The sequence below is a fragment of the Pseudorasbora parva genome, chromosome 4, assembly GCF_024679245.1.
Source record: "Pseudorasbora parva isolate DD20220531a chromosome 4, ASM2467924v1, whole genome shotgun sequence".
Taxonomy (NCBI): domain Eukaryota; kingdom Metazoa; phylum Chordata; class Actinopteri; order Cypriniformes; family Gobionidae; genus Pseudorasbora; species Pseudorasbora parva.
In genome coordinates, this window is record NC_090175.1 from 31,948,576 (window position 1) to 31,970,406 (window position 21,831).

Genomic DNA, 21,831 nt, shown 5'->3' on the forward strand with positions numbered 1-21,831 from the left:
GTGATAAGAGGCCAAATCTGTAGAGTTAATCTCTCTCAGATTCATGCTTCTTCTCAACGACACGCTATTGAAACGAGGTCGTGGTAAAACATGATAACCGTTAACGAACCCTCCTTCTCGAATCAGCGTATCAACGTCCGTACTGCTTAATCGAGTCTGTACGGCAGGGTCAGTCACAAGTAGAGCATCGACATTACCTGAAGCTGGTCTCGCTCCCCCGGTCGACGATTGTGAATTATCATCGGCGACAGGCTGTTCTGTAATGTCGTCGTCAGTACGCGTTGGTAGTTGATTATTTAAAACGCCCCCGTATTGTACAACAGGATTATTGTCTATGCTTAGCGCATGATCGTACAAATTTGGGTTTGAATTTACGGCTAATTCAAAAAGATCCAAATCGGTCGAGGTTGGTGGGAAATCTAGATTAAACAAATACTGTTCTAAAGAATCAGTAGGTGTTAAAAGATCATCCGGTAGTATACTTAGCATATCAATCTCGTCTGGTGACAGTTCTGTGTCGTCTGCGCAAAAGCTTTTTGATCCATCCATTTTAGATTTCAGACTAAAACATGAAATATCTCACAATCATAGAGTATATGTGGAATGCATACATGAAATATCATAGACCATATGTAGAAAAATATGAAAAACATACATGAAATATAACAATATTATAGGGTATAGGTAGAAAAATATAAAAAGCATACATGAAATATCATAGAATATAAAAAAGCATACATGAAATATCATAGAGTATATATGTTGAAAAATAGATGGTATATAAAATCAATACATGTTGGCTAAAGAAAAACAACTAAGATATAAAAGTTTAATGGATTACATGTAAAAGTTTACTCATCCATTGTATCCATGAGGACGTGAATAAGATGATGAAACATAAGTACCAATTCACGGTGGTATTGGGCTAACTGTCGACCCCTTCTATCAGATTCCACATCCAGGATTGATTTCATGGTATGGATACAGCGAAATATTTCGCAGTACATATTTCGAATGAAATCATCATGGCGGCGTGTCTCGAGACGTGAGGCTCGAACCTCACTCCCGCATGCATCTAATCTACGTCGAGTGTCGCTCAACTCACTACTCAGCTCAATCAATCTCCTGTTTGCGTCACGCAACTCACTACTCTGCTCAATCAATCTCCTGTTTGTGTCGCGTGACTCGCTACTCAGCTCAATCAATCTCCTGTTTATAGCCTCATGGCTGGTGCTAAACTGTTGACCTAATGTCTCTATAGAAGGTGTATCAGTGTGTGGGGTGTCAGCGGGGCTAGGCACAGGCGACGCCTCTTGGACTTCGATGTCTTGTTCCGATGGCGACTGAAAAGGATATGGGGTATGACCGGCGTTTGAGTTCGTCCAAGAACTACTGACCCAAGCGGCACGTTGAGGCGTATTCCAGTTAGCTGCGTCATCGGTACTTCCACCAGGCCCTGCCACGTAGAAATATAACACAAAAAAAACTTAATGGAATAGTAGAAATTGAGTTTAAATAAAATAATGTAGCTAATCTCACCGTCGGGAAATAAACTGTCACAACTCAGTGCCGGACTGTTCTGCGGGGGAGGAGGGCAAAGCGATTCTCTGGCCTTCTTTCTCAAAGGCTCGTCGCTAGGTTCAGAGGTCTGGTCTAAACTCGGTCCGCCACATAGGTACAGGAACACAACAGGTCTGTGATTCCAATCTCAGACTGCGATTGAAACAGCATATCTAGAACCTCTTTCATCATGACATCGGGTGGTTTGGTACCGTCTGCGCATTTGTCCGTCAAATCATCCCATGAATTAGGTATTCCTCTAATTAACACCATATTTTTCTTGAGATTCGCTTCACGCCTCGTGTCGGTGTCAATTGGAAAACCGGGGTTGGATGCATCCGCAATAATCTTATGCAACAGATTGCTCATCTGGTTTCTGTAATGATCTTTAAACATGAATTCCACACAACTCTTTAGGCTGCAGTTCGCACCCATGCTGGAGGGATCTTGATCGCTAGCCATTCACAATCGAAAGACCTTCCCAGAGATCAACCACGTCGTAGACTATATCCTTGCAGGGTGCGTCCAGAAGTCTCCCCCTGATTTCTTCTAGCTTGGCCGCTATGAACGGCTCGTCTTTCAATTCGTGCAGGATAGTACCGACTGTTCCTTGAATACGATGAGGGTTAGATTTTAACCCGCAGCGGTTCAGGAGAATAGTGATGATGCCGTGAAAGAAGGGTTTAAACAACTTGCCTGATAGCTCGTCAAAGTGTGTGTCCAAAAAGAAGTTGGGTGGGTCAAACAGGCAGGAATGCTGCAGCTGGCTAGGATGGTTAATCGCACAACCCTGGCATTCGTCCTTGAGCTTGTCGGAGATGAGATGTTCCAGCAGCAGCACGGTCGCGGCTTTTATGATTTTGAATCCGACGTCGCTGAAACATCCGTCTGTAGCGTCGTAACAGCCTTTATCAGCGGAGAGGTAAGTCAGGTTGTGTGATCCGATGTCCGAAGCGAATTTATCCAGCCAGTCCTTGTGGAGATCCGGCGGTTCGGGGGAGAAAGTTAGACTATGGTCGCACGCGTTGTCATCAGGAGGGTCGAGAATGCTGCCGAAAGAGATACCGCAGCTACAGACATGAGCGGGGTCTGATGATGCTTCTTCAGTCATGACTTATAAATGACGCATGGGTGGGTCTCTGCGGCGAGGTTTTTGATGCGCGTAGTGAATGGGCGTGGACGCTATAGCTTCAGTGCTGCTGCGCACGCATTTGTCGGGGTGGAACAGCTGCACTTTAACTTTGCTGTATCCGTCATGCATGTCACACCATTTGAACATTTTGTTTATGTTCGGGAAAATATCTTTCAGCAGATCCATATCGCCCCAGTTGAACAATAATTGCATTTCAAACAGATCGTTATGCTCGGTAGGTATGACAGCCCTCGCTCGAACGTTGCTGAGTTTCGTGTTCTCTTTACAGCAGAATATGTAAACAGATTCCTTCACCATCTTTTTAGTGTGATCACCCACCACACGGTACCGGACATTCGGGGTTACACTGTCCCACTCTGCAACGTACAAAGGTTCTTCACCGCAGTCTTTCAGATCCCTCCAGACAAAATTGTAAAAAAGATTCCAGTCTTTTTCAGGAAATACAACGCAGGGGTCTTCCACGGCCTGAAACTCTCCATGGTTGTCGGTAGTGTAGAGCGTAACAGTACGAGTCGGTTTATGAAATCTGTACCCGAATACGCGTCCGCTGCCCATGTTAAATTCAGCTGTTTTCCATTCGGTAACTTCGTGGAGAAAATCTGTCAGACGGATGTGACCGTACGGTTTTCTCGGTGCCCTAGGCAGTCTTTCCGGCGAATTAGGGGGGGATAAACCATCCATCCTCATGTAGCTCATGATTCTCTTTTGTAGAACAGACTACACATCGATCAGTTTATATACGTTGCTACGGAATGAGGAGGAGGAGGAGGGTCCTGATAGCCCGAACTTCAAAGGATAAAACTTTCCGTCACAAATATATATCATACCCTCTTCAAAGGATAAAAAACAACATATATTATCATTATTAACGACTTCATATATTATTAACGACTTCAAAACATCATATATTATACCCTCTTCAAAGGATAAAAACTTTATCATACCCACTTCAAAGGATAAAAAACATCTGTCAAAAACATTATATATTACACCGGTAATCCCCACCAACCCCGGAAGGTCAAAGGGCATGTCATAAATTATACCCGTAATCCCCATGAACCCCCGGAAGGTCAAAAGGTCACGTCATAAATCATACCGGAAACCCCTCCATGACCGTGACCCCGGAAGTTCAATCGGGCAAAAGGTCAAAAGGTCAAAGCCATAAATCTTTTTGTCACATGCCGCATTATATTACTACTCGGCCGCAAGTTGAGTTGCCGTAGTTTGCTTTGCTGTAACGTTAGCTCTGAGAGAGAGAGAGAGAGAGAGAGAGAGAGAGAGAGAGAGAGAGAGAGAGAGAGAAAGAGAGAGAGAGAGGTTTAACAAGCACTTTATTACTCTATGAACCTTACATCATACTACAATCACTAACCATTATTTTAAAAAAGTTTAAATAACATAAAAACTTTACAAATTCACAATAAGCATATCATTTTGTACTATACATAGTACCTCATTAAAACACCATACTTCACAAAAGAAAACCACATTATTTGTAAGTCTATAATAAGCAAATTCAATTTTCAGTCTTCCCTCTACCAACCGTCTAAACATCATTTCAGGATCTATTGTAGCAAGTTGTAGGCCTTTATTTTTTCTTGTTTTCCAAGTTGCCAGTTTAGCCACTCCAATAAGATAATTAAGTAAACATATTTTCCTCCTCATTGAAAAACGTCCTCGGTTACGTATGTAACCTTAGTTCCCTGAGAACAGGGAACGAGACGCTACGTCAGCTGACGCTATGGGGAACGCCTTCAGCGTGACAGGTGTCTGAAATCGCTATCAAATCACAATCCTACTGACCGTCGGCAGCTGGTGATGTCATCACCGTGCGACCAGGAAGTATAAAAAGGCACCGTGCCAACATGACAACATCCGCTTCGTCTGAAGGGACTGTGGGCAGGCATACCTTGAAGCATGGCCATGTGACGCAGCGTCTCGTTCCCTGTTCTCAGGGAACTAAGGTTACATAAGTAACCGGGGACGTTCCCTTTCGAAAGGGAACTCGCGCTGCGTCAGCTGACGCTATGGGGAACGATATACCCACGTCGCCATGCTGAGGGGAGTGCACGCCCCTTACTGGCAGTGAGAACTGCCTGGACGAGTGTTGCCACTCGGGTCACCCTCAAGCGGCCTAGAGCGGCCTACTTCCTGCCAGCCAACGTGCAAACTGTTGGGAGCTGTTGTGTTCCCGGGGCTCGCCTCCAGGGAGGCCTGTTTGATGCCTACGTACAGTCCGGTCTTTTTAGGGCGGCCCGGAGAGGCCTATTGCCGAATGGCAGTTCCCTATTAGATTGGTGACATACGGTGCTTATCCGATGGCAAATCCCCGAGGGGGGCCTGCCCGTCTGATCAGACTCAAGCGGCCGTAAGCTCGCAGACGACCCTCAATGAGGGGAGCTCTTAAGCCAGCTTGGTAGGTAACCCATGCTGTAGGCTAGCCAGTCCCTGTCCTGAAGGGACTGCGCAGCAGAAACGGAGTCTCGTTGTGCTAGGGCATAAGCCCGCCCTTGAGTTATACCGGCGCAGGCCGGGACCCACCGGCGGGCAGCCGCTAGCTGTCAGCCCAAAGCCAGTTATACGTTCCTGTTCCAAGGAACCGTTTCCCCTCCAGGGAGGCCATGAGGTGCCTCCACCCAGCACCGTTAGTGTTAGCTGTTTGCTGTTAAAAGCCACAGGAAGGTGGCTTTACTGGTTCCTCAGGGGGTTCATGAGGCTATAACGCCAGAAGCCACCCACGCTAATGGCTAGCGTGTCACCGAGACCTTGGTCCGGGAATCCTCTCCCAAAAAGGCCCAAAGAGGCCTGACAGCATACTACACTGGCCTAACGAGCGTCCCAGCTCGGGGCTCACCCTCAGGCGGCCTGCAGGCAGGTGGCTTTACTGGTTCCTCAGGGGGCTCATGAGGCTATAGCGCCAGAAGCCACCCATGCTAATAGCTAGCTTGTCACCGAGACCTGGTCCGGGAATCCCTCCCAAAAAGGCCAAAAGAGGCCTGACAGCATAATACACTGGCCTACCGAGCGTCCCAGCTCGGGGGCTCACCCTCAAGCGGCCTAGAGCGGCCTACTTCCTGCCAGCCAACGTGCAAACTGTTGGGAGCTGTTGTGTTCCCGGGGCTCGCCTCCAGGGAGGCCTGTTTGATGCCTACGGTACAGTCCGGTCTTTTTAGGGCGGCCCGGAGAGGCCTATTGCCGAATGGCAGTTCCCTATTAGATTGGTGACATACGGTGCTTATCCGATGGCAAATCCCACCGGAAACCCCGCAGGGCCGGGAAACGACCATAGGACGGCCTGAAGCGGCCCGTCCCTGATAGCAGACTATGCTAGCCGCCTGGCTAGCACCTGCGCACACTGTTGCAAGACCTGGGAACCGGGGCTCACCCTACAGGCGGCCTCAAGCGGCCTAGATCCTGTCAACCAATGGTCGGAACCCTAGGTCACCCCCTCAGGGGACGCCATGTGAGGCGTGCTGAAACTCAGCGAGCCCTTAAAGTCGGGCTGAAAGTGGCTGTCTGCTGGCTGATGAGGACTGGGTATCCAGTCACTACCTGGGGACTCATCCCCAGGGAGGCCGTTAGGGGCCTACTTATGACGAGGTTTCTACTGCAGCCGACATCGTTGGGGGAGAACCCTCCCCGCTCACATGGGCCACGATGTCGGAACTCACCCGCAGGGAGGCCTACTGAGGCCTACCACCTGACCCAGAGTTAACTGCCCGGACTGCCTCGGCTGGCATCTCCCGCCAGCCAGCCTTCTATAGTCGGTCCGCCCCAGCGGCCCATAGCAGCCTTCTGCGACGGCGCAGTCTCTCAGGCAGCGCCTACCAGCGTGGACCTAAAACACAATGCCCACAGCAGTGCACTCAGCAAAACGCCATGAACCCTCTAAAGCGAGGGGAGTACAACTTACGCCACCTGCCTCCAGGGCGGCCGTCTGGTCGTCCAGCGGTCCGCCGTCCGCACAAGGGCATCAGCCGTGACAGTGTTTCGACTCCAGGGGAGCATCCTACCAACCGATGCTTTCAGATGGTTGCGAAGTACAGCTCGACCCGAGCCTAAAAGGTGAAGCAGAAGACACAGAGCAGAAAGTGAAAGACATTGAACACCCACCACCGGCCATTTCCTGAACCAAGCCGGGGGGCCGCCCAGAAGTGGCGGCCGCACTAGCTCTGGGGGGCGGGGCTAGCAAAACCAGTCTAACTGCGCACCGCGAAGAGACGCCTACCCCGTCCCACGACCACTGGCTGAGTCGCGATTCATTCTGCTATACACCTTTTTGCATTAATAACAACCCCCAAATGCAGAAGGGGGGTGGGCATTGGTTGGACGACCCTACTACGGGGAGGCCGGGTAGGGATACAAAGCTCCTGCGGGGATACCGACAGGAGCCCGGGGCAACCGCCAGGGCGATATGCCACCGCGAGACGCCACCGTCATCCCATCAACAGCCTAGGCCAACTTGATGCACTAGCATCGGTCTGATAATCCCACAACAACGGCCCTAAAAAGGACTGGGACAGACCTTACTGTAGTTCATGCGCTAGCCTAACCTCACAAATTCATCTAGATATTTCACTAGCAGAGGTGCCAACGCTACCCAGAGGTGGCTACAGCTAAAAACGTTCGCCAGGAGAACATATGTCAGTTTATATCGCCGCTACATGCCCGCGGCTTGTGCGGTGGCCTCAACTGCTCATATTACACATATCCAGAAGAGAAACAGCCTTTATAAACTACTGTTGCTACACTAGCAAACATACAGCCTACATAAACACACTGTGTTTATACAAACATCGTTCTAGCCACCTTTACCGGGGAACTACAGGCCCACTTCTCCAACTGTTACACTTTTCTTCATCTTTTGTAGACAAAATAACCCTCAGGGAAGCATAGAGTCCAAACATACGGCATTGAAAAGAAGAATGTTTGCCCTAAAAGGGGACTCACCCGCTGTCTTCAGTGCCTCATCGCTTCATGTAACATGCATGCTTCGGCGCACTAACCTGAGGGCGGGGCGCTTTATTCTCACATTTAAGGCAGAGGAGTCGGCCGCGAAATCCCGCTTTTCCCAGAGTCGATGCCCTGTGTGCGGGCAGAGCACACACCGGCCTGGCAGGCCTTCGTCAGAGTCTCACCTCCGCTCATCATCAGCCCGCGCGGCCTGGTGTAAAGCACGCCCGGGGAGAAAACAGAAAAACAACAGAAAAACAAAGGAGGGGACACAACATCACTTCCGCGCCCTCGGGGGCGGAGACTCACCACCTCGCTTCCGGCGCTGGAAGCGGTTCTTCTCCCCGGTGTCCCTCCTCCTGTTGCGGGTGTCCCGCCTCTTCCACGTCCTACTCCTCCACGGAGGGGGCGCACGAGAGGCCACGCTACTGCGTTGGCCCATTTTCCTTTTTTTTTTTTTTTTTTTGATGGGCCAGCGACACCCTCCTGCCTGGGCGCCACCCTAGACCTCAGCGGAATACACGTTCTATACGCCGCTGAGCGCGCCCTCGCCTCTCTGAACCTTCCCACCACCGCCTCGACGGAGGTGCCGGAAAGCTCAGAGGGCGAGTCACCGAAGCCTCTCCGTGGCGACCATAGCCTGCTATGTGTTTGGCCGCCCGGAGAGAGAGATCCGTGGTGCGCCACTCAGCCATCGCATCAGGGGGTAGTCCCTCCCCCTGATCGAGGTCCCTCAGCAGGCCAGCTTGATAAGCCTGCAACACAGCCATTATGTGCAAGGCCGCCGCCGCCTGACCCGCCGATGTGTATGCCCTGCCATTAAGACGTGAAGTCGTCTTTAATGGTTTCGATGGCAGGGCTGGAGCTCTTAGTGTCGACGGCCGCCCGCACGCGAGACAGTTCGCGAACGTATCGTCGATGGGCGGCATCGACACATACCCTGCCTCGGCCAATCCCCCGACATCAGCAAAATTAAAGCGCTGATGTCGATGGACTCGCGCCGAGTAGGGTTTCTTCCATGCCCCCACGATCTGCTCGTGAAGGTCGGGGAGGAATGGAAGGCTCCCGGGAGCTGGGTGGCTATGTATCACATCCAGCAGCTCCCCATACACGGGGCAGGATGGCTGGGAGGATTTGGCCTCAGCCTCATTTTCCTCCTCATCCACAGCCATCCTCTGATCGACTGGAAAAGCACGGGCTGACGAAGAGGAGGAGTCTCCATCCGACTCCTCCTCCGTCCGCCTGCTCTCGCGACCTGGCTGATCGTCCGCGAGCACTGTGTTCTCCAGACGATGAGCCAGATCCATCTGGGAGCCCCAGGACAAACGGCGCCGTTCAGCCTCGGCATGAGCGGGACCGCTCCCAGATGCTGGCTCTTCTTCCCTCGAGAAGAAGACCAAGCGAGAGCGGAGCGTCCTCAGTCGGAAAACGCTCGCAGTTTGCGCAGGAAGCCCCCTCAAGAACCTCCCGCGCGTGCTCTTCCCCCAGGCAGAGCACACAAAGGGTGTGCGTGTCCCCAGGCGTGAGAAACCTGGGACACGGATTAGCGCACTTCCTGTACGCTCCCTTAGATTTACGTGTGCACTTCATTTTAGAAAGACTTTCTAGCGAACCAGACAAAACAGTCCCTGAAGACAAAAGGATGTTGTCATGTTGGCACGGTGCCTTTTTATACTTCCTGGTCGCACGGTGATGACATCACCAGCTGCCGACGGTCAGTAGGATTGTGATTTGATAGCGATTTCAGACACCTGTCACGCTGAAGGCGTTCCCCATATCGTCAGCTGACGCAGCGCGAGTTCCCTTTCGAAAGGGAACTGTATTTCATTCCCCCAATAAAAACTTTATCAGAAAATTCCTCATTATATCTTATGAAAAAGGTCTCAAGTAAACTAAACAGATCTCGTAATCTACTACACCTTAAAAATAAATGTTCAGACGAACCCACAAAATCGACATTCCCCTACTACTGCTGGGTCCAGGTGTGCCACATGTCGGTCTGTAGCTATGGCCAAGTGAAAAATCCTCCACTGTAGATCCCCAGTGCGCTTCTGTACAGGGGGTTTATACAGGGTCCGCCACCTGTCCCGCACCAGAAAGTCTGGTTGTAAGAGTTCTGGCCATCTAGAGGCTTTTTGCTTCTTCAAAGAAACTCAGTGTGTGGTCTTAACTGTAGTGCAGTAGATTGCTTTCTTAGATACATCTTTAAAAAAGTCCAGCTGAGGGGTCCTGAAAGATAAAATCGAGTCTGCAACTTCACCTTCTTCATCTTCATTTATTACAGGTGAATTTTTTATTTCTGGAAAAAACTGCCCAGTTCTCATGTCCTCCGTTTGTCTCATTCCTATCCAAGTCCTGCAGCTGCTCGGTAGTGCATCACAGATTTCGTCTTTCAACTTTGAAACAAGACGCAAAGACTTTAACCCCGTCATCTCTTGAAGTGTCTCAATGGATTTCCAACCCCTCTCATCCAGAAGATGTCCAAGTTTCTGAACACCATTCCTCAGCAAACATCTCCTCACACGTATGGAGGACAGCAGTCTAGTCTGAATCATTGGGTTGAAAAAACAAAAGTTCCTCTGGAGTCCACTGTCCTTGATCAGCCATGTCCCGCTCCACTCTAAAAACAGTTCTCCATGTCTGTAGCATAGACTTATAAAAGGGTGGAAGCTCTGACAGGCTTACTTCCTCAAGATTCATTAAAAACAAGTGTCTATCAAAACCAAGTCCTCCTGTCTGCTTCAAGAATGCACATGCTGTTTTGGCCCATACCACATCTTTGTTGTAGAGAAGTCTCTGCACAGCTTGTATCCTAAACGCCCGGATCCGACTCCTCACATCCACCAGGCCTTGACCGCCCTCTTGTACTTGTCTACCTATCTAACAGGGGATCTTGGCGTCGTTACACACTCACCAACAGGGGACCTCTGAGCCAAGAGGGGACATTTTTCAAATCCCCTGTTGGTCATGCTTTAAATCATATGAAAATGAAGTAAAAAAACTAAAAGAAACCTCTGGTGGTTTTTAAATGTTTGACCAAGTAGGGACCTACAGGTGTGTGTGTTTAAATCATGTTAAAATCAAGAAAAAACACTCTGGTGAATTTTTTTAAATTTTGACCAAGTGGGGACCTAAGAGTGTGTGTGTGTTTAAGGCCATGCTCAGCAGCTCCCCTGTAGGCTGGAGCAGGAACTGTAATAGCCCTTAAACACACGTCGTTCACACACACACACACACACACACACACACACACACACACACACACACACACACACACACACACACACACACACACACACACACACACACACACACTCCTCTATTGTTTGAATGGCCTGCTGTCCTCTGACTCTAGAGCTGCTGTTTAACAGGCTGCTTACTAAAGGAACAAACATTATATAGATCTCTTTACTAAATACCCTGACTAGTTTCAAACTTTGCATTACTTTAAAATTAAATACTACAGGATCCAAGAAAAAACTGTTCAAAAATCTAAACAGCCAGGATGTAATTAAAAAAATACATCTACCATTAAAATGTGTGTGTCTTCAGTTTCTACAAATAAATATTGTAAATACCATCCATCATGGCCGTGGACAGACCGTGAAACTTTATTAAATTATTAAGGGTTCTCATTCAATGCTTTTCTAAATATTTTTTGTTTCTGTATATATATATATATATATATATATATATATATATATATATATATATATATATATATATATATATATATATATATATATATATTTTTTTTTTTTTTTTTTTTTTTTTTTTTTTTAATGACAGTAGCCTATATTTATTGAAAAATAATGCATTATTTTATTTACCAAAAAAAAAATGTACGGTAAATGGGACAAACTTTGCATCTAAAGTTCTTTTAAACAAGTGTTAACATAGACATTATTAAAAACATTTTATTTTAGCCAATTATTTGTAAAAATAATGTGTGACTCTTGGCCCATGTAAAAGGCCCATCTTACCACCTTATACATTTATGAGTGTTTTAATCACTTTTAAATTATTCATGATTTACAAAATGATTCAGGGTCCCCTGTTAGATAGTAAATCACGACGTCTGTGTGATTGCTGTTACATTTCTTATCATCACAAACACACTGTAAAGATTTAGAGTTTTTACAGCAATGCCTGAGTTTAAAGGGTTAAATCAAGCAGAAATAGCTCTCTAATGTATTAATTGCAGGTAATTATTGAAGAGTGATTACGTTACACACACACTGACTCAGGTCCCCTGTTAGATAGTAAATCACGACGCCTGTGTGTTTGCTGTGACATTTCTTATCATCACAAACACACTGCAAAGATTTAGAGTTTTTACAGCAATACCTGAGTTTAAAGGGTTAAATCAAGCAGAAATAGCTCTCTTATGTATTAAATGCAGGGCATTATTGAATAGTGATTACGTTACACACACACTGACTCAGGTCCCCTGTTAGATAGTAAATCATGATGCCTGTGTGTTTGCTGTGACATTTTTTATCATCACAAACACACTGCAAAGATTTAGAGTTTTTACAGCAATACCTGAGTTTAAAGGGATAAATCAAGCAGAAATAGCTCTCTAATGTATTGTTAGGGGTTACAGTTTTGACCCATAGACCAGATATGCGAAATGAAGACCAGGAGTCAGGATGTTCAATCATCGGAGAGAATTTTACTGAAGAATAGTTTGCAGTTTCATCAGTAGAGTCAGCTTCAGAGTCTCTCAGGGCGGTGTCAGGCCAGACTCTACTCTACACAAAATTACCACACCAGTTATACCAATTTCAAGGGCATGATTTGCATAAAGTCTAAACAATGTGTCACGCGAGAATAGATAGGAGATGTTGTTGTTGTTAATCAGGATGTATACATCAGACAATCCCCAGATTGGGGTAGTGTTGACTTCAGGGGAGTCCTAGAAAGACGCCAAGAGGTCTAGGTCCAATCCATTCCATAGACCTGTACAGAACATGTAACACACACACACACACACACACACAAGACTCTAGGGCACATCTCTCCTCCAAGGTTAGTGCAGCAGTGAGCTTATCAACAGGACAAGATATCAACACCACATGACAAACGAATCTCCAAAAAGAAAAGTATGACTAATGTCATCTACCTCATTCTATAAAGAAATATAAAGAAATATAAAGACAAAAATGTACTTCTATCAATGGGAAAAATCACACTATATAAATGGGAAGAAATCAAAATTGGGAGACTCAAATCCTCCCACCCCTTCCTGTCCTGGGGTTACTAACAACAGGCAGGATTCACCTCTTGGAAGTTCTAACTTTCTCTCCAAGGCCCTGTTGGTCAGGACCCAGAGATAGGGGCCAGGCTATCTATATCAGGGCACATAGATAGGGGTCAGACTGTCTTTGTCAGACCGTCTCTGGAAAGCAACTTAGAAACCATACAGTAGACATAGTCAAAATCATATTAAATAATAGTTAAATGTATTAATGATCAAATAAAATTGATTGTCAATAATTCATTATTTTGAAAGGATAATAACTGATTATTTAATTCATGAGGTTATTAAAAATCATTCAAAAGGATAAGATGCATATGATGAAGATGCATATGATGAAGAGGCAAGGGTGTCGGCCCACTCCCCCCTTCAATCCCCCGTTTTAAGACCAATGTGGGGTCCAATACCACCACGTCTGGTCTACAAGTGAGGTCTCTATGGAAGGTTGAGTGGTGACTCATGCTTCCCTGACGGGTCACACTTGTCTCTTCACCTCATCACGGACATGCTGGCCACTAAAAAGACCAGTCCCCATTCCGAGGCTCTCACACCTTCCACTCACATTAGTGGTACAACATGTTTCTTTGTCAGCTTGCTTCTCAGATTGTTCGTTAGTGTCAGCATCCTCCTGTCCTCCTTGGCAGGATTCAGCTTGCTCCTCGGCAAGAGGACCTGCACAGATAGAGAAGACTAAAACGAATACACACATCCAAACAGTTATGTCAATGGTTAGTTTGAGCATGTGCAGATGCATCAAGGCAGTTGCATCTACAGTGCAGTTCTTCAACTGGAAAGCCTCTACCCATCTGGAGAACAAATCAACAATCATTAAGATGTATGAAAAGCCCCCACTAGGGGGTAGAGTGAAGTCAATCTGAAGATGGGTCCATGGACTCTGGGATCATGGGGCGTGACCTAAGGGGATATTTAGCTTAGCTGAAGAATTAACCTTAAAGCAAACTAAACATCTGCAAAAATCCCTGCAAGAAGCTCTCATTTCTGGCCACCACCATGTTTTAGAAATCATTGCATATGGTTTCTCAGGCCCAGCATGTGCCAACCCTTGATATAACGACATGAGCTCGGTTCGAGCAGAAACAGAGCAGACAAAATGTTCATTGAGTTTCCAAAGTCCATCTGAGTTCATCAGTGCACTGAGTTTTGTCAATTGCTCTGTTACTTCAGGATCTTTATCTCGATAAATGTCTCGGGGTGGCTCACTCTCCTGGGAAGAGATAGCCATTACACTCACGCATGTCTCTGTCTGTTGTGCAGCCAGCCTGGCAGCAGCATCTGCAGCTTGGTTGCCCTTGGATTCTGGGGCGTTATCAGTAGAGTGTCCTGTTCTTTTGATAACAGCTCCTTCTGCAGGAAAATCACAGGCAGACATGAGTTTCTGTACCTGCTTTTGATGAGAGATGGGTAGACCAGGGGTGATAGGGAACCCCCGTTGTTTCCACACAGGTCCGAAATCATGGACCGTCCTGAAGGCCTTGCCGTATTGAAGTTTACACGTGAGAGTGACCAGATCTGCCACCTGAGCCCCTCCCCCTGAAAGAGAGTCACATTCAACAGTCTCATAATGTTTGTTTACCACAGCCCAGCCTGTGAAGCGTTGTCCTTGTTCATTAAAACTGGACCTGTCAACAAACAAGTTCATGGCATCAGATAATGGTTCGGCCTGGAGAGGGCTCTGGCTGTCGTTCTCGATCAGATAGACACAGTTGTGGGCAGTTCCTTCTTCTGGAAGCAAGGAGGCAGGGTTTACAGCATTTTCATTGTCATTTTGAATTTCCACATTCTTACTCAGAAGAGTGGTTTCCCCCTTTGCTCGTCTTTGATTTAAAATAGAGCTCAAGCAAGTGTTTGTCAATCACTTCAAGATCTGATGTCTTGTGTGCAATATCACCTTTTGATGTGTCACAATGTCCTCCGTGGCTTTCACAGCCCATTCTGCACAGTCACATGTCAGCAGGCAGGGGTGCTGACCTGCCATAGAAACAGGAATAGGAGCAGAATAATATCCTACCATTCCGTAGGAATTTCGGCCTGGAACTCTCTGGCCAAGGGCAGCAGAGTATGATCGGGTTCCCACCCATGTCCACAGGTGAAAAGGTTGGCTGCTGTCAGCATGTCTCAGTGCTGGGGAGGAAGTTAGAGTCGCATTGATACTCACGAACGACTCCTCCATCTCCGTCCAGTCGATCAGGTCGGATCCAGGTGTGCCCCCTTTAAGAGATTCTGTGAGGGGTTTAGAAAGTTCAGTGTATTCAGGAACATACTGGCAGCAGTAATTCAGAAGATCCATTACCTGCCTTAGACCAGTAACCATGTTTGGCTTTGGAAGTTCGACGATGGCTTTGACTCTTTCTGGAGTGATTCGTCGGTCGTGCACTCCGACAATCTGCCCTAAATAAGTCACTTCGGGCAGTGCCAGCTGTGCCTTTTTCAAGTTGGCTTTGAATCCCCCGTCTTTCAGAGCATTCAAAACAGTTTGTACAGCAGTTAAATGTTTGAATTTGCTTGGGCTGGCAATTAGAATGTTATCCACATATTGTAGGACAAATGATCCATCATTTTCAACAGTCTTTCTTACCGGATCAATGAAGGATGCCAGCACCTGATGAAACAGGGTTGGAGAGTTGCAGAATCCTTGTGGCAAGCGGCACCATGCCCATTGCCAACCCCTGCAGGTGAAAACAAACTTTCCTGGGTCCTCCTTGGCTAGAGGGCAAGTCCAGAAAGTGTTAGAAATATCCAGTGCAGTGAAATAACAGTGTTCAGACCCTATTTCATAAAGGATCACGTCGGGGTTCGTGACAAGGGGGTGCATCTTTTCGGAAGCTGCATTTAACGCAGTGAAGTCTATTGTGAGACCCCAAGAGTTGTCGCTCTTTTTCACGGACCATATCGGTGAATTTGTCGGAGAGGTGCATGGTATTATGATACCCTGTTTCCATAATTTGTCTACCCCATTCTTCGCAACCTCTCAAGCCTCATTTCTTAAAGGGTATTGTCGTTTGGCTACATGCATGGGACCTGGGATGCTCAGTGGCTGAACTTGGGCAAGCTCACAATCAAATGTATCTTTTGCCCAAACATCAGGAAATTTAGAAATCAAAAACTTCCACTCAGGTTGAGTTTCAGTCTCTTTTTCAACATCAGTCACTGCGCATCTCTGTTTACAATGGTGGCCAGATTGAGATAAGGGAAGCACATTCAGGCTGCCTGTGGCAGATTCAAGGACAATGGAGCAATCACAATCTTCAGGCTTACAGTTTACAGCACAGTAAGTTTTATAGGCTATGTGAAAACGGTCAGCATATTCTAAAGGGCTTTCCCCTACTCTCTGTTTGACCTGGGTTACACTGGTCCAGGGGTATGACCCCTGACCTAAAAGTTCTTCAACCTCATACTTGTAAGTGGAGTAGGCCTCGCAGTACTCAGTCCAGTCTGAAGGAACAAAGGGGTGGGGTCTAATTGTTTGTACAGCTTTCAGTTTACTGGTAGGAATTAATCCTTCCACCAGTGCTTGAATGTCAGCAATGCCCAGATTTTGTTGTCTGGCAAGGGCTTCTATCTTATCCCATAAAACTTTATTTGGGCTGTACAGTTTGAAAGGTTCTATCCCCACAAGCAAACTATTTTTCTCAGCTGGGGTTAGTCTGGTCAATGACCCATATTCACGCCCAGCCCCCATTTCAGGGTTCTGGTCGTCCCACTCCGAATGTCGGATTGGGGCGGCAAAGACTGTTTTTCTGGGTTTATATGCCTCAACAGAGGACAATCTGATATTTTTGACCTCTGTGGTTAATTTACTTTTTGCTTGTGCGGAAAGAACCTCTGGGTTGCACGGGGGAGGGATTTCAACCTGTGCATTCAATATTGGGCGTGCCTTTTCATGCGGTCTCTCCTCTCTGTCATCAGGAAGCGGGGCGGATCCCTGAGTGTGGGCCACCTGCACTTCCTGGTAAGAGTCAATAGGGATAGAGGGAGGAAGAGACTGGGCAGCATTTTCTACTTTGTCACAAAACTTTCCCAGCCCCTTATTAAAACCTCCCTGATCATGGCCCACCTGCACTTCCTTTAATTTTGCTATTCTGTCACGTGCATCCAGGTCGTACCACTCATTAGCCCCATTAGGGATTGATTTCATTGGTACGCCTCCCATTTTACAGCGAGCACAAACTGCTATAAATTTGGGTTTATCTGACGCCTATTTGGTTTCTAAACAATCTTTTCTTGATCACAAAAAAGGTTTTTAGCAATGTAAGGCAATGAATCTTATTTTTATCCTCAAATTAGTTTTTAATAGAATAGAAGTGAGTTCTACTCATGAAACCACAAAGTACCTTTTTACTCCTGGTCACATATACTGGTCCTTACCAATTTGGGTCTTATTTTATTCTACTCGGTATCGTTCCAGATGCACCCCTGGCAAACAACTCCTGAATCTATTTTACTTGTTTAAACAAGGGGATCCCTTTATCTGAATGGAAGAGACTGGCGCAGGTTTGCGATGCCTACTGGACTCACACACCGTTCCAGGGACGTACTCCTGTAGGGGTAGTGACTGCACTCAATGCCCACCAGGGACCTCTTTCTTAAGTACGCTTCAATGCACTGCCTTCTACCGTTAACCGTAATGATGCCATCAGCGACTTTGCTTTATACTATCACACAAGTATAATTAACTCCTCACTCCCATCGAAGTGAAGCTCTCTCGTTCCCCTTTACCAATCTTCCATTCAGATAACCTTATCCAAACAATAAAATAAATAAATACTACCTTATTTGTTGTTTTGTCAGGGGTGTCACCAAGGAATTATTGCCCGCATTCTCCACCAAAAACTGTTAGGGGTTACAGTTTTGACCCATAGACCAGATATGCGAAATGAAGACCAGGAGTCAGGATGTTCAATCATCGGAGAGAATTTTACTGAAGAATAGTTTGCATCAGTAGAGTCAGCTTCAGAGTCTCTCAGGGCGGTGTCAGGCCAGACTCTACTCTACACAAAATTACCACACCAGTTATACCAATTTCAAGGGCATGATTTACATCATTACAAACACGTGGAATATTACTGATTGGCATAAAGTCTAAACAATGTGTCACGCGAGAATAGATAGGAGATGTTGTTGTTGTTAATCAGGATGTATACATCAGACAATCCCCAGATTGGGGTAGTGTTGACTTCAGGGGAGTCCTAGAAAGACGCCAAGAGGTCTAGGTCCAATCCATTCCATAGACCTGCACAGAACATGTAACACACACACACACACACACACACACACACACACACACACAAGACTCTAGGGCACATCTCTCCTCCAAGGTTAGTGCAGCAGTGAGCTTATCAACAGGACAAGATATCAACACCACATGACAAACGAATCTCCAAAAAGAAAAGTATGACTAATGTCATCTACCTCATTCTATAAAGAAATATAAAGAAATATAAAGACAAAAATGTACTTCTATCAATGGGAAAAATCACACTATATAAATGGGAAGAAATCAAAATTGGGAGACTCAAATCCTCCCACCCCTTCCTGTCCTGGGGTTACTAACAACAGGCAGGATTCACCTCTTGGAAGTTCTAACTTTCTCTCCAAGGCCCTGTTGGTCAGGACCCAGAGATAGGGGTCAGGCTATCTATATCAGGGCACATAGATAGGGGTCAGACTGTCTTTGTCAGACCGTCTCTGGAAAGCAACTTAGAAACCATACAGTAGACATAGTCAAAATCATATTAAATAATAGTTAAATGTATTAATGATCAAATAAAATTGATTGTCAATAATTCATTATTTTGAAAGGATAATTCATGAGGTTATTAAAAATCATTCAAAAGGATAAGATGCATATGATGATGATGCCCCCTTCAGTATTAATTGCAGGGCATTATTGAATAGTGATTGTTACACACACACTGACTCAAGTCCCCTGTTAGATAGTAAATCACGACGCCTGTGTGTTTCTCTCCTTAACCCCCACAACCCCCCACTCACAATTTACATTTCAATAAGGGAAGACTTGAAAAAACAGTTTGTGAACCACAGGCCAATAGAGCTCAAACTACCAATGTGGCAGAACCCTTCTCAAATAAACTAGAGAAGATGCTGGGATTTGCCCTGCCAAATTAAACTAAATTACAGTTTTTACAATCGCTAGGCCACATTTCTCAATACTTTGGTCATTTTCAAAACTTGTTCTCCCAACCAACTTTCTGCTTCACAGCAGTTATTTCACATTCAAAATCCACATAAACTAACAAAACACTTAATTCATATCTCAAATCAAGTGCCAAATCCACAGTTTAGCTTGCATAGACTGAAGTTGTGATCACTCTGTGAAGAGTTTGGAAAAAGTGACCAACATTTGTTTGACAAATTTGAGAGTGCCAGAGACTTTAACTAAGTAGAATATTCTGAGCACAATGTGTGATGTTATTGAGATCTTTTATGAAACTTTTTAGAGGTGGCAAAAGTAAGAGTTCCAGAGTATCTAGCTGAAGAGAAAAGTCTGAGCACAGCGTGCGATACTGTTGAGATCCTTTTTTTGTAAGTCGCTTTGGGTAAAAGCGTCTACTAAATGATTAAATGTAAATGTAATGTAAATCCCTTCTGAAACTTTAGAGGAGACACATATGAGCAATCCAGTCTCTCTAGCCAAGGAGACAAATCTGAGCACAGTGTGTGATGTTGTTGAGATCTCTTATGAAACTTTAGAGGAGATGAACATGAGAGAATGTCATTTTTTGTCTCAGGATAAACATGTGAGAAGCAGGAGACTTAGCCTTATGTCTCAATTTGATGTTCAATTGATCTCATTCCCTTATTTATTATTATTAAAATGTAAATTGTGTGTGTGTGTGTGGGGGGGGGTTGTGGGATCTACTGTGTTTGTGAGCCCAGTTTACAGCAGTTAGTTCACCTACAAATGAAAATTAGCCCATGATTTACTCACCCTCAAGTCATCCCAAGTGTATATGACATTCTTTTTTCAAATGAATAAAATCTGATTTTTTTAAAGTTATATTAAAAAAGTCCTGGCTCTTCCCAGCTTTATAATGCCAGTGACATGTTGGTCCATAAAAGTGCATCTATCCATCATATAACTGATCCACACAGCTCTGGGGGTTAATAAAGGCCTTCTGAAGCGGTGCATTTGTGTAATAAAAATATCCATATTTAAACATTTATAGACTAAAATACTAGCTTTCGGTTTTCAGTGCTACACAAATCAACTTGCGCTTAAAGGACAACTCCCGTGAGAAATGACCCTAGGTGTAATTAACAGATGGTTACCGAGTAGATCGTTCTCTGGGATGCGGTTTCATGAAAATCAAATGTAAAGAGTTTTATCTCTAAACACAGATTAGCTTATAACGCTTGTCTATGGGGCATGGAATAAGTGAAATTAAATCGCTAGTTAATACCACTAACAAGGCTCAAAATAGCCTCCCACTAACACGGTAGCATGATGAGCGTCCCTACATGCAAACCGAAGCATTGAGAACTTTGTAAGTGTACAAACAGTTTAATAAGAAGATACTTTATAAAGAATACTTTATAAAGAAGGATAATACAGTGTTATATTACAACTACTGAGAGACCGTCCTGAAAAGCACTGTTTATTTGATTTGTATCATATCTTTTGTGTTTATTTGTGCTTTCACTTGTAATGTGTTTGGGCTAGTGGTTTAGATGTGCTCTTGAAATTGGAATAGAGAATAGTGTGTGTGTTGAGTTTGCTGCTCAACCCCCCACCAGTAATTTACATTTCAATGCATGAAGACTCTCACAGGTGAGACCAAGAAGCTAACTACTGTTACCTATGTCCTAGACCAAATACCCTGCCAAATTCAATTAAATTACATGATGAAATGAAATTACAATCGCTAGGACACATTTACCAATATTTAGGAGAACTGAGTGAGGAGTTTATAAATTTGCTAGCCAACTTTCAGCTTCACAGCAGTTAATTTTACATTTACAAATCAACTCATTCTTACAGAGCACTAGCAGCACAGGTTTACATCCAACACAAACATCAGGAACATTATAGAATTAAAATGTCTTTACAAAACTAGAATGACACTCTCTACTGCTTATAATTCACTGCATGCTTACATTACAGTACAACATTATTCCTAAGTTTCCTCTTTTGAATGGATGGTAATGGCCTAACACTTGTGTTGGTGTTCAAAGTTGCTTTGATAGTGTTTGATTTTTTAGCAGGATAAATTGCATTACAATATTACTGTATACATGTGGCAAATTGCTGTCTCATTCAGTTTTGTATTATGTTATTGTTTTGTCCATAAGTTTAACACTTTTGAAAACAGCATGTAATGATGTGCGAATTGGCCTGTATAGAACAAAGTTTTGATTGTGTTTGTGTCAAAGTGAGCAAAGAATTCAGGTACATTGAAAGATGTTGCCATTGAATGCATTTTGTGCTAAAGCAATGTTGATCCACAGTTAAAGGACAACTCCGGCGAGAAATGAACCTAGGGGTAATTAACAGATGGTTACAGAGTAGATCGTTCTCTGGGATGCGTTTTCATGGAAATCGAATGTAAAGAGTTTTATCTTTAAAAACAGATTAGCTTATAACACGTCTATGGGGCACACAGTAGTGAAATTAAATCGCTAGTTAATACCACTAACAAGGCTCAAAATAGCCCCACACTAACACAGTAGCATAATGAGGGTCCCTACATGCAAACCGAAGCATTGAGAACTTTGTAAGAGTACAAACAGTTTAATAAAAAGACACTTTAAAAACATAGTACATTACACGTTCACGGACAGGCGCCATCTTGGAAAACAGTCTCGACTCATCGAGCCACGAGCGCTCTGCTAAGTGATGAACTGTGACTTGGAATCTCATATGGTC

The 21,831-nt window shown here is 45.1% G+C and overlaps 1 protein-coding gene across 1 annotated transcript in view; it reads left to right on the plus strand.

Moving 5' to 3' along the window:
- Positions 1–21,831, plus strand: part of LOC137073264 (radixin-like) — a 666,127-nt gene that overhangs the window by 604,534 nt on the left and 39,762 nt on the right. The window lies entirely within an intron of this gene.